Raw genomic sequence first — 13,561 nt, forward strand, 5'->3', positions numbered from 1 at the left:
TTTTTAATCATCTGTTTAAAGTATAAGCATAACTTCATTGTGAATTGATGGAGATTATTTGGGGAAAAAATAAAAATCTGGGCTCGGACTTCTGTGATGGTGGTGGTGATGATGATGATGAATAAAGCAGCTCAGGGAGCAAACACATCCACTTTTTTCTTTAAGCATTCTAAGACAGGTAAAAACATCTAAAACAATTAACTGTTGAGAACATTATTTTATTCAGTGATCTCAGGGTTGCCAAGAACAGTAAACTTCAGGCAAATGTCACATAGTGGGCTTGATAAATAGCCTGCTTTCCCCTTCTGTCCTGTAACATTCTGTTTACGGTACTTATTTGGATACTGGTGTGTAGTACGTCCTTGAAGAGAACACCAGCAATATTGCATGTGGAAAAGCTGTATTTGGAAATGGATTTATTTTGTCTTAGCCTGTAAGAAGTTTAAAAAGAGTTCCTTTTACGTTATCAGTCAGTTTATAGACAGCTGCTGCTGCAAACTAATTTTTTTGAGACACTTCTTAGGCCATTCAGAGCTCCTTAAATATGGAGCTCCTTAAATATTGGATAATGCTTGCCCATAGTACCAAGTACAAGAAAGTGGTGCAGAAACTAGTTTCTAAAGCAAATTGTAGTCTTTGCAGGAAGGTGTTTTTTACCTTTTCCTTTTATTTTTCTTGGAAACAAGATGCATGGGACTAAGGGTGATCTTCTTGTGAGTTGGTTGTGGATCAGAATAGGACTGCTTGCTGGATTTTAAATGTTTAAAGTAGAACATGCCTTCCGTTCAAAGTTTATATTTAAAAATTCCCTGCTAGGGCAAAAAAAAAAATTAGTTACTTTTCCCGCTGGTATCATGAGAACCTGAAGCCTAAGGAAGCTTGCAGAAAAAGCGTTTCCTTGACCCCTCCTCCCTCTTCTCTACAACTCCCCTAAAAAATCTAGAAGATAGCTCAAAATTGGGCAGAGGCACTTTGTGCAAGCAGAGTAGGTTCCCACTCCTCCGGCAGACCCCTGTGCCCCATTCTGTGCTGTCAAGGATAGTTTTTGGACTCTGGAGAAGCTTTTCAGGTCATGTGGAGGATTGCATGAGGGAGGGAACCGGAAATTCCTATCCATTAGTTTTCTTCTTCGCCCAGTTCTTAGAATCCAAGGCTCTCCGTTTGTTAATGGCACTAGATGGTTATTGGCATTTTGATTGGTTTGGTTTGGATGGTTGTTTTATTTTATAGGTATTAGTTAATTTATAATTGCCTTGGTGGTGTTTTTAGCAGTTGTATGGGTTGCTGTAATTTGGCACGTCTATGTTTTAAATGCATTATACATTTTTTTATTTAATTTGTATGTTGCCCAGAGACTTTAAAAAAAAACATTGGTAAGAAATGTAATCTATATCCAGTGTAATTTCATTTCATTTTAATTGAAACGGGTTAGTTTTAACTTGCAAAGTATCATATATTTGGCTAGGCTAGACTGGGAGAAACCATAGTTCAGTGGTAGAACCCATGCTTGCATGCAGAAGGTCTCTTGTTCAGTCCTTCCAAATAAAAAGATGTGAGAGTGGGTGATATGAAAGGCCTCTGCTTGAGAGCCATCACCAGCCTGCGAGGAGAGCATTGGGTTAGATAAATAAGTAGCCTGACCTGCTTTAGGCTGTTTCCTATGTTCCACATACTGTACAGTGGTACCTCTTGTTGCAAACGGGATCCGTTCTGGAGGCCTATTTGCAACATGAAAAGGCTGCATCCTGAAGCGCCGCATCTGCGCACGCACGTGACGCAATGTGGTGCTTCTGCGCATGCGCAAAGTGCAATTTAGTGCTTCTGCACATGTGCACCGAACCCGGAAGTAACCAGTTCTGGGACTTCCGGGTTTGGCGCGTTCATAACCTGAAAAGACGCAACCCGCAGCAGACATATCATGAGGTATGACTGTACACTACTTTGGTAGTTTTCTATTACAGATCTGTATTCTTGCAGGACACCCTATGATACACAGATCCCTTTCCCAGAGCTCTTATTTGTTTCAGGGTTTTGAGAATGTTAGAAACAGCAGAAGTCCTTCCAAGCAGTGGAAAATACATTTGCTGTTTCTTAACTCTATACTCCAGCACAAAGCGAGAGAGGACCTCACTTTTCTCATAAGGCTTCTGCATGTTTCATAGGGCCCAAGCAGCAGAAGGGGTTGATGGCTGTTGCTAAAGGCCAGTGTTTGTGAGCCACTGCCCTTTTAAAAAATATTTTGTTGCCATAATGGTAGAGAAAAAAATGGTTAGCAGTGCATTAAAAAATCAGAGTTTCACTCTACAGTGATACCTCTCGTTAGTAACTTAATTTGTTCCGGAGGTCCATTCTTAAGCTGAAATCGTTCTTTTCCTGAGGGCCTTTCACTAATGGGGCCTCCCGCTGCGCACATACCTCTGGCGCACGATTTCCGTTCGCACCCTGGAGCAAAGTTTGCAACCAGGAGCAGCTACTTCCGGGTTAGCAGAGTTCATAACCAGAAGCATTCGTAACCAGAGGTACCACTGTACTTTTGCAAATTGTGGCACTGGGGAATAATACGGAATGCTACTTGGCAGAAGTTACTACTGCTTGACTCAGTGAGCTTTTGGTTCGAGGTGCATCCTCTGGTCTTGGGTATTCCAGATCTTGTTGCACTGGAAAGTGTGCTTGTGTGATATGTTTGCAGGGGCATAGCTACAAGCTAGAGAATTTGTTCAGGTGATGGTTCTTGTGTGTTGTGTGGGCCACCTGCCATCTCCAGGTGTTTGTTTTTTCAAACGACTCCGGAGCGCCTCTACCAGTCATTCGATAATATTGGGCTACATTGCCAAATAGTCTGACTCAAGCAGCTTCTTATGGACCTAGGTCACAAATATGGTTGACATGCTGCATGTTTGGGGAGGTCAATTAGATCCTCTTGTTTGCCTTTCAGAGCCAACCCATTATAAAAGTAGAGCTCCTGCATACAGGGATGAATGAATACCAAGCAGCAGTTGCTGTGCAGTGATAACCTGATCTTTGCATTCCCTGCTCTTGGCAGTGGAGTTTTTGTTGCTCTCATTTGCACTCCTTTGGCCTGCCAAGATGACAGACCTAGTCCCTGACCCACCATGACCTGTCATAACCCTTGTTCTTTCAGAGACTTTAAAAAGTGCATTAGACCTTGAGCCTCTGCATAAATAAGATGGGGAGTTGGGATTCACTTCCACCTCATCTTTCGATGTGCCCTGGTAGCATGCACCTAGATTAACTTGGGAATGTGGCCAGATGATAATTGTATGTTTGGATTCTAAACTAATAGACCCAAGTTCCACAGGAGAACTTGAAATCCTTTGCATGTTTAACTTACAACCAAATCTGTAGTGATAGTGTTGATGTCGTGAGGTCAATGTAATGCTTCAATCAGGAATTCTAGCAAAGTATGTTGGAATACACATGACTACTCTTTTTCTTCTTTGGTGATCACTCGCATAGCACAGGGTTGTAGGTGTGACTTTGCTTGAATTCCTGAGTAAGTCGCTGCATTGATCCCGCAGCAAAGTCAGTAATATCATGTCCTCAGATGATTTTGATAGCATTTTACACGGAGATAAATTAACAAAGTGTTATATCTAAGAAGCTGGCTAATGAGCACACTCAAACAAGTCTATGTAAGTGAGAAGAAGAACAATTTTATTAGTCAATAAATCATTGAGTCTAAAGTAAAGAATTGAAAAAAATGTGTTCTTTCTAACATAAGTATCTGAATTTCACCCACCTCTCACTGTATGTAAGCATGAAGAGTTGTAACTCCTCCATAACCTATTGTATTGAGTATTGGGAACAGGTACCTGATTTCACATGTAGCCAAGAACCATAACTTTGACCATACCTTAGTCACGTGACTGCTTGGTCCTAAACATGTTTAACACTTTAGGAGGTCTTCCACATGGCAATTTACTGTCACTCTTCTCTCAGCAATGCACACACAGAGAGAGGCAAAAATAACTTTTTTTTTAACCTTTGACTTTTTGAAATCCCTTTTTTCATGCAGAGGTAGGAAGTCCCAAGATTTAAAGTCTCAGTCTAATTTTAATTAAAGCCCTCACTTTGCCATAATGTACACTTTCAAATCTGCTACTGTGCAGAATAACCCTTGTTCATTTTTGGAAGCTGAGCTGACTGCTTGCATTCAGCTTTCCTGTGTTTCCGGCTAACTCATGCAGAAGTGTGCAGCTTAGAGGGAGGGGGAAATGGGCAATTTTCCTTCCCTTTAACTGGCTTACCAAACTGGTTACTTTCACTTTGGCTTTTAGAAGATGTGTGATCTTGACTTGATTCCTCGGCACAGTTGACTAGGAGGGCTCTGGGAGTAGGGCGGGAAGCCACAGCACTACTTGTCTTTTAAATATCCTTTTAGGGAAGCATAAAGAAGAAAAATCTTCTTAGAAGAAAAAAAAGCTTTTTAATGTTATTGACACTACCCAGTGTTACAACCTCTCACAACACCAGAATCAGAATAATGCACTTCTTTATATAAGTTGTAACATTATCCATATCCAGTCTAAAGTGGCATAAAACTGGTTTTGTATTCTCTGGGGAGCCGTCCATATAAAAGGGGACTGAGATTGAGGGCCTCATATAAAAGGAGGGGAGATAAGGGGAAAGACTACATCTGCTGATAACATGTTCTAATGTAATAAACACATGACAGTTCAATAACAGAGTCCTGTGGTGTCCAAGCATAATGCTGAAATGTGCATATCCTGGCCTTTTGAGACTGTGAGACCTGGCAAAGGATCCCCATTCTCAAACCTCAAGAACACAACAAAACACTTAATCACTGAAAGCTAGTGTTTTATTCCAATGGTGTTCCATGGCTGATTTAGTTCGTTTCCCCTTGTCTCTCAAATGTTCCTACGTTAACACATTCAAAAACTAGTTTCTTCCCTGTCCAATAAGACAGCTCCCCCTTTGGGGGGAGGCTGCATTGCGGGAGGCGTTCCAGGACCTCGCAGTGACCCAGTAGTGGATGGAGGAATGCTGCCTATGTCATTAGGATGCCCAGTCGCATCATGCCCTCCAGCTGACCAATCAGGTTAGCCATGGTGCGTGGCCACTTGCCGTTTAAACCACGGCACGGGTGGCCTCCATTCGTTTCCTTCGGCAGATCTCCCAGCCCACTCACCCTCTTTCTTGCATTGCTTGACGATGGCCTTGCTATCACTAATGTCAGTCGCCTGGTTGTTGGGGCTGAGTAGGAATTTTGGGGGTGGGACTTGGCAATTTGGCACCAGCCATTTGGTTTTCACCTACCTAGTAGTAGTAATAATAATAATAATAATAATAATAATAATAATAATTTATTTATTTATACCCCGCCCTCCCCAGTGAGAGCCAGGCTCAGGGAAGCTGACATCAATAAAATTACAATAAAACATAAAAGAAAGAAAAACAATTGATTAAAATGCAGATTGAAATACAATTTAGATTTAAAAATTGTTTTAAAATGAAGCCTCATTTTAAAATGGCCCAAATCAAAACCCAAAGGGCAGGCGGAACAGCTCCGTCTTGCAGGCCCTGTGAGAGAGCATTCCAATAGGGTAAGCCTTGTAAGGCAGTGGAAGACAGGAGTGCCTGGCGTGCTCTGGTCCATGGGGTCACGAAGAGTCGGACACGACTAAACAACAACAAAAAATCCTTGTTATGGGAGGGGAGGTTGTTGCCTCCGCCTGCCCCTCCACGCTAAGGGTATCCCGTTAAAGGGATCCGGGGGTGTGGTCCCTGTCCGAAGCCTGGGCATGGGCTGGGAGCATGTCACGACCCCATCGGTGACCCTGGGGGAGCTCTTAATTGATGTATTTCAAAGCCCCCCCCCCCATCGGTGGTTGACCCTTTCAAGACTTCCTGCAGGAGTCTTGCTTCACCCAGTTGCCTAAACCAAACTGCTAACATCTGTAACCAATAAAGTTGTGGCCTAATTTGTCCCATTAACCCAACATATACATGTCTGTGTATTTGTTTCTTTGGGAACTGCGGGGCCTCACCACGCAAGATTTCTCCTCATTTTCCTGGTGATTCTACTTGTTGCCCTCGTTGTTTTTAGTGCAAAGGTTTTCTATGCATGTCTCCCAGTTAACATTTCCTGCATTTCAACCTGGGTGGAAAAGGAAATAGGGCAAGGGAAGCCATTCGCAAGCTGTTTCACACCCCTACGACTTCAGGAAGGGCTGGAAGTAGTGTGAGAGAGCTTATTCTCATGCTGTTTCCTGCAAGAATTTTTTTGCTTTCTGCCATTTCAAGGGAGGAGCTGGCGGCTCAGGAGGCTGGTGGTGTTGGTATAGCAAACTGTACTGTTTGCCTTTTATTGCCAGCAGTCACAGTGGTAACCCAAGAAGTGGCTGAGCAGGCACGGAGCAACTCTATCAATTAAGAATTTGTAGAATACTTTGTTTTACACAGTAGCAGAAGCATTGTTAGGAGGGCTGGAGACAGAGCATATGTAGCAGCAGCAGCAGCAGCAGCCAGTGAAGGGCTGGATGGCAAAAGCAAATTGGGATTCTTTCAGTTTTCTGTTCAAATATTTTGTGTTTATGCATCTGTGAGTATGTGTGTGGCTCTAGGTGTGTATGAGTTTGTGGACCACAAACATCTACTCATCTGCTTGCACAGTCCTTTGTGTGAAACTCAGCAGTGCATTTAGAAAATGTGCAGTCAAGTTCTTTGCACAATAAATAGTTTCCCCTGAACTTTAGGAAACTTTCCTAATTTAGGACCTTGGCACTACAACCAAGTACATTAGTACAGTGGTGCCTCGCTAGATGAATTTAATTCATTCCACGGGTCTTTTCTTATAACGAAAAATTTGTCTAGCGAATCCCATAGGAATGCATTGAATTTTTTTTGAATTTTTTTTTTGCCCATAGGAACACATTAATTGAATTTCAATGCATTCCTATGGGAAACCGCGATTCGCTAGACGAATTTTTCGTAAAACAAATTCGTCTAGCAAGGCAACCTCCACTAGAAAAAACCTTTCGTTAAGCGGAAATTTCGTTAAGCAGGGCATTCGTTAAGCGTGGCACCACTGTACCTCAGCTTACGTTACCCTCGGGTAACATAAACTTCGGGTTGCAAAAGTGGCAAACCCACAAGTGTTTCACCGCAGGTGCAGAAGCGGTTACCTCGGGATCTGACCAGAGCTCCGGAACGGATCCTGTCCGCAACCGGAGATACCACTGTACATGGGTATTAACCGCTTTCTGATATGCCATGGGATGGAACAGCATGCTTCTTCAATTAAAACTGTTCATTACATCACTTTTAACTGTCACCGTATCTTGAGTGAAGAGCTATACAACCTCTGGGTGTCTTAAGTTATAATTCTACAAACAAAACATTTTGATTTCCTTTTCTAAATCTTAACCGCGTCCATCCTTTTTATACTTCAACTGAGATTTAACATGCTAAGTCTTTGATTTTATGTTCAAACTTGTGCTTGAAACAGCACCTGATGGTAAGATTACTTTGCTGTTTAAATGTTTTGTTAGGGTGTAAATATTTAGATTCTGCCTTTTACCTTGCATTCCTAGTTACTATGTTCAACTATGAGCATTTATGTTGGAATTTCTTGATCATATGTGCACATTGGTGTACTGGGCTGAATTTAAATCCTTTATCTCCGAGGTACTAGAGTTTCCTTAAAACGGCAGTCAGTTGGAATGTGTGAAGTAAATAGTTGGAATATTGTGCATAAAATGGCCACAAGTATACTCCTGACATTCAAGTTAAACAAAATGCTATTGGACTAATTCACACAACATTAATCTGCTCCCTCTGTGAATTCATTTATTCAGACCATTTTGATAAACATGAAATTAACCCAAGTTGTAGGTTAAAAGAGTCCTGGGCAGTTGAGCTTTTTTCACCTTTACTTTCCCCCATGCTATCATAAATACCGTATATGAACAAAGTCATACCCTCTTCCCAGAAAACTCTTACAAACTGTAGCTCTATAAAGAGGCTTGTGAACCTCACATAAGTAACTGAGGCCTCAGATATCTGAGAGACAACCTTCTTCCCTACATACCTGAGCAGATGGGGTCCTGTTGGTAGTTCCACTTCCTTCAGAAGTTCCATCATATACAGATGGTATTATGTTGTTGTTGTTTAGTCGTTTAGTCGTGTCCGACTCTTCGTGACCCCATGGACCATAGCACGCCAGGCACTCCTGTCTTGCACTGCCTCCCGCAGTTTGGTCAAACTCAAGTTCGTAGCTTCGAGAACACTGTCCAACCATCTTGTCCTCTGTCGTCCCCTTCTCCTAGTGCCCTCAATCTTTCCCAACATCAGGGTCTTTTCCAAGGATTCTTCTCTTCTCATGAGGTGGCCAAAGTATTGGAGCCTCAGCTTCACGATCTGTCCTTCCAGGGAGCACTCAGGGCTGATTTCCTTAAGAATGGATAGGTTTGATCTTCTAGCAGTCCATGGGACTCTCAAGAGTCTCCTCCAGCACCATAATTCAAATGCATCAATTATTCGGCGATCAGCCTTCTTTATGGTCCAGCTCTCACTTCCATACATCACTACTGGGAACACCATAGCTTTAACTATACGGACCTTTGTCGGCAAGGTGATGTCTCTGCTTTTTAAGATGCTGTCTAGGTTTGTCATTGCTTTTCTCCCAAGAAGCAGGCGTCTTTTAATTTCGTGACTGCTGTCACCATCTGCAGTGATCAAGGAGCCCAAGAAAGTAAAATCTCTCACTGCCTCCATTTCTTCCCCTTCTATTTGCCAGGAGGTGATGGGACCGGTGGCCATGATCTTGGTTTTTTTGATGTTGAGCTTCAGACCATATTTTGCGCTCTCCTCTTTCACCCTCATTAAAAGGTTCTTTAATTCCTCCTCGCTTTCTGCCATCAAGGTTGTGTCATCTGCATATCTGAGGTTGTTGATATTTCTTCCGGCAATCTTAATTCCGGCTTGGGATTCATCTAGTCCAGCCTTTCGCATGATGAATTCTGCATATAAGTTAAATAAGCAGGGAGACAATATACAACCTTGTCATACTCCTTTCCCAATTTTGAACCAATCAGTTGTTCCATATCCAGTTCTAACTGTAGCTTCTTGTCCCACATAGAGATTTCTCAGGAGACAGATGAGGTGATCAGGCACTCCCATTTCTTTAAGAACTTGCCATAGTTTGCTGTGGTCGACACAGTCAAAGGTATTATACACCTGTATAATTATACATCTGCATTGCTTTAGTGATAATTTACCAGCTACTTGTTAGAGAAGATGTGAGGCATGGGGAGAATATCTGTGGTGGCAATGCCCAGTTGTATAAGACTTTTGGGCAAAGGATTTTCAAACTATCATTTCCATTGAGCAAAGGATTATTCCTCCAGACCCACTCCTTCCAGAAATAATTTAGAAATTAAGCCACATCTAAAACCTAGCTTTCAATAAGAAAAGCCTTTCTTCACGTGTGTATTGAAACAAATAGTGTTAAAATGTCAAAATAACACATCTAGAAAAAGGCACATTTCTTTAAAATCTTACAATAAAAATATATGATTTGACCATAGCTGTCAAGTTTTCTCTTTTCTTGCGAGGAAGCCTATTCAGAATAAGGGAATTTCCCTTTAAAAAGGGAGAACTTGACAGCTATGGATTTGACATTGGCCTCCTTACCAGAGGACTGAAAAGCAAATTAATGTATTTCTTTTTAAGTGGTGTGTGTGTGTTAAGGGGAAACTGGGAAATTATAGGTGGTATAGTTTATTCCAGGGGTCCCCAGACTTTCTGCGCGGCGGGCCGGTGCCCGCCGCGCCGACCGCGCGGTGGGCCGGAGGGCAGGGGAGTGCGCGCGCAGCGGGCCGGAGGGCGGGGGAGTGCGCGCCCGTGCGCATGCGCACACGCACACGGGCGGGGAAAAATCGCCAAAAATCGCTTGTGCGCATGCGTATGGGCCTCCCCCGACCCGGAAGTGCACCAGAAATGACCTCTTCCGGGTCGGGAGAGGCCCATACGCATGCGCACAAAGGATTTTCGGCGATTTTTTGCCGATTTTTTAGATCGTCGCTGCGCCGCGCGCCGTGAGAGCGGGCGGCGGCAGCGGGCGGCGGGAGTCGTCGCGGGCCGGATTGGAAGGCCGATTGGGCCGCATCCGGCCCGGGGGCCGTAGTTTGGGGACCCCTGGTTTATTCTAATGCTGGTTAACAAACCAGGATATGACCCTCGAGCTCACATCCTCCGTCTGCTCATGGACAACAATTTACTGTTTTCTTTCCTAGTTTTAAGCAAACTATAGATTGTCAATTCACACAAACCAGCAGACTGATTTGCATTTACCCCATAAATCTGGTTCAAAACCGGATTTTTAGCCTTAGATTACAGAGCAAATACAAACAATATAGTGCAAACCTTCATTCATTCACAAATACCTACATATGGCAATTTCAGAAAAATATTAAAGTAGTTCATAACAAATATATACACAATAAAAACTATAAACACAGATCACTAGTTGTTGCAGAATATATTTTTTCTTGATTGTCTACATAAGCCTGGAGGCATGATAACGTTTTCAGCAAACACTTTAAAGTTGATACTCGGTGCACTTGCTGAATCTCTGTTGGAAGAGCATTCCACAGGACTAGGCCTGTGACACTGAAGTTTCAGTTTCTTGTTGGTACCAGATTATATTTATTTATATGAACTATATATATTATAAACTATATATTTATATAAACTATGATTTGCCTCAAACTGTGAGGAATTGCCACCTCCAAGTGGGATTATACTAGTCCAAGTAGCATTTAGCACTGGATTATGGTTTGATATTATACCTGAACCATCCTGTTATATTTGGACTTGCAAAACATCTCTCATTAGAGGCTGCTAAATTTCTAAGCACAGTAGAGAAAGGCAGGAGGGACCAGTTGCCTAGGGAACAGACAAAGGCATTTCCTCATCCTTGTCCATTCAGAGGGAGGGCAATATGAGGGCTTTCTCCACCCTCAGTGATGTTGCTGTATAGCCAAACCTGTTTCGCTGTTTGCACAAATGTATTGTGATTGGCTGGAATTGCAACATGGAAACAAAGGGGGTCTTCACATAGTGCCATCAGTATTAGAAAAATGGTTTTCTAAAATAGAATGTGTTTTTTAAAAAAAATGTTTTCAAAGGCAGCAAATAACATAGTATATATGACAACACTATTTTTAGAAGTCTGCCACTTGCTTGGCACTGATTCTGAATACTTAAGAAAGCCTAGCCTGGTGCTGGGGTTTGCTGTTTCTGATGCATGATGTTAGCAGGCATTGCAGGCTGTTGTTAGCTTCTTGTCATTGCGTTGTGCAGGAAGGAGGCCTTGCACAGAACTTCCCAAAATACATTCATAAAATACCTGATTAAAACACAGAAAAGAAGGGTTCCATATTTGTAAAGGTGGCATGTACTGGAGAATTCTTTCTTCTTGGAAAAGCCCTTGGCCCTGTAGTGGTTAGCAGTCTCATGCAATAGTCACAGATCTGCTTCTGGTGCTTGTGAGATAAAACTTCATCAGATCTTGGGCAAACTTTAGTTTTATAATGAAACCACCGGGCAAGGGTTTTTATAATGTACATTTAGATTGTAGAGCTGATACAGTTCACTTGCAGTGCTGTTCATGAACTGTAACCATAAAGATTTGATCTGATTTTGGTGCAAGTATTATTTGTATGGGAATGTGGGACATGCAGACCTTTGGAAAAGTCTGTAGGAAGCAGGGGGTAGACAAGTAAATTGTAATACTGACGAAAACCCTAATACTCCTACATACTCTAAAAATGATGTTTTCTGTTTAAAAAGCAAACATTTCGTAGAAAGGGAAATACTGTATATTCCTGCGTATAAGACTACTTTTTAACCCAGGAAAATCGTCTCAAAAGTCGGGGGTCGTCTTATACGCCTGGTCGTATTTCTTATATGGCGAGTATATCCTAAACTCTATATTTTAACTGGAAAAGTTGGGGGTCATCTTATATGCCGGAATAGGTAGGTTTGTTTTTTAAAAAAATAATGATGCTCTTTTTTCAATGTTCATCATTTTTAAAAATTGCCTAGCCATAGTTTGATAATTTGGAATGCCCCTCAAACTCCTTAGCCCTCCCATTTCTGGTCAGCAATTGCTGTGGTTTCCCTTGAAGTCTAAAACTGCATAACCAATTACCAGAGAGTAGACCTGGAGTCTGAGCTCGATTTTTAGTCTCTCTTCAGAGTGGTGGTCAGTGGTCACTAAGATTATACCAGACCAGACATCATGCTAAACCATAGTTATAACCAGGAAAAGGAGGAGGGGATTTACATGTTTGGCCTGAATTCACAAGGTATCTGATTTAGGTCCATTGCTTTCTAGGAAGCAATTTTCTGTGGCAATTGTTTCAAGTATATGGTTAGAATACAGTCACTGGCATAGATTTAAGAAATTCCAGTCAGCGAGAAATTGAAAATAAGTATGGGTAAACTTAGAAGAAGAAAATTACAGGAATACGTGACTTTGCTGAACTTGATCCCCCTTGTGGGGAATCTAAAAGTGTGTCAGCAGTACAGAGGTAAAGTACTCAAACCTCAGTCACCTTCCATGAAATACCGAATACAAATTAGCCTTGTTTGAGAGACTCTAGCAAGTTTTGTAACAAAGTTAATCAAATCTATATATTTCAACTGACATGTGTGAATTTAAAGGAATAGGCAGTGTTAAGCAATTTGTACGCAGATAAATTTGCTACTTGAAATCATAACAGCTGACACTTAAGAATTTGCATTTTTAATTGGGTTTTCAATATAACAGTAGCAATGAACAAATGGGGACTAGCAACAAATGTTGTGTTGTATCTCAAAGTCCTGCCAGGAAGGAAAAGAAATGGGCATAAACTCATTTTTCTTTCATCTTACCTTCTCTTGTAGCTTACATTTTTAACTGTGGCATGCATCCCCACCCGTATCCCCACCCTCCAGTACAATATAGGTTGCTAGGGACTTGGAACAACCAATCTTTTCCCTATACTTTCCTCTTCCCCCTGCAAATTATGCTGAATTGCCCTGAAAACCAATAAGAATGAGTCCTTGTAAGAGTATCCCCCCTTTTTTTAGTTTTATGAAATGTCTGGATATCTAGGGAACCCCCTGATTATACAGGAGCCCCTACCTTGTCTGTGGATGACCCATTTTACACTCCCCCATCTGATAGATGCTTGCTGTGCCACTAAGTTGAGTATCAGAAGATATGATTATACAAGTAAGCAACAACAAAACCATCATGGTAATGATGAAATATCATTGCTTATTCATATCACTGTATCTCTTCTAGAACCTACTAAACATATTATGCGTTTGTTTAGTTTATGAGCAGTTACATAATATTTTGTACAAGCAACTCTCAGCTTCCCCAGGTTACATTCTGGGGACAGCACCTAAAGCCAAAATTGTGTATAATAAAAACACATTGGGTCCAGTGGGTTGCCAAAGTCTTTTCCCCCCCAGACACCCACACCCTTTCTATTTTTTTTAAAATGCCAAGCACATGAAGCTGAAT

At 41.8% G+C, this 13,561-nt stretch overlaps 1 protein-coding gene across 4 annotated transcripts in view; it reads left to right on the top strand.

Moving 5' to 3' along the window:
• Positions 1 to 13,561, top strand: part of GNAS (GNAS complex locus) — a 185,438-nt gene that overhangs the window by 147,629 nt on the left and 24,248 nt on the right. The gene's annotated exons all lie outside the window — the stretch shown is intronic.

The sequence above is a fragment of the Zootoca vivipara genome, chromosome 7 (assembly GCF_963506605.1).
Source record: "Zootoca vivipara chromosome 7, rZooViv1.1, whole genome shotgun sequence".
Lineage (NCBI taxonomy): Eukaryota > Metazoa > Chordata > Lepidosauria > Squamata > Lacertidae > Zootoca > Zootoca vivipara.